Below are 464 nucleotides of genomic sequence, written 5' to 3'. Positions count from 1 at the left end.
TTCTACCAATTAATGTTAGATGTTTCTAGTTCCTTGCTTGCTTATGCCATGTAAGCATCACAATTATATGAGAATTACTGTATTGAGTTTCTTGCTACTCAACACTAACAACAGAATACTTTGGCCTTTGTATGCCAGGGATGAACAAAACTCATGATTTTGTATCTCATTCCAATGCCCTCAAAATCAATGTTGGAAAGGTTTCCAAGCAGCATGTGAGTGTATGTTTTGGCACTAGTGGATTTCTTGATCCTTTCTTCCAAAAAAAATCATCTTATACAGCACCCTTAAACCATAGGCAGTGATGTTGATTCAAGAATGTATAATTCGAAAAACTTGATGGTGAGAGAGCTGCATAGTGTAAAGTAATAACCGATTGCCAAAAGTGATTTGATGGAGAATTGTGTGGCTAAGGGAAAAATGGATGAGAAAGTGACCATCTTAATTTAAATGAACAATGAGGC

This window comes from Theobroma umbraticum, unplaced genomic scaffold (genome assembly GCF_002168275.2).
Source record: "Theobroma umbraticum cultivar Fairchild unplaced genomic scaffold, ASM216827v3 scaffold_55.0, whole genome shotgun sequence".
Lineage (NCBI taxonomy): Eukaryota > Viridiplantae > Streptophyta > Magnoliopsida > Malvales > Malvaceae > Theobroma > Theobroma umbraticum.
The sequence above is the reverse complement of the archived record's forward strand: the minus strand, read 5'-3'. Positions refer to the sequence as shown.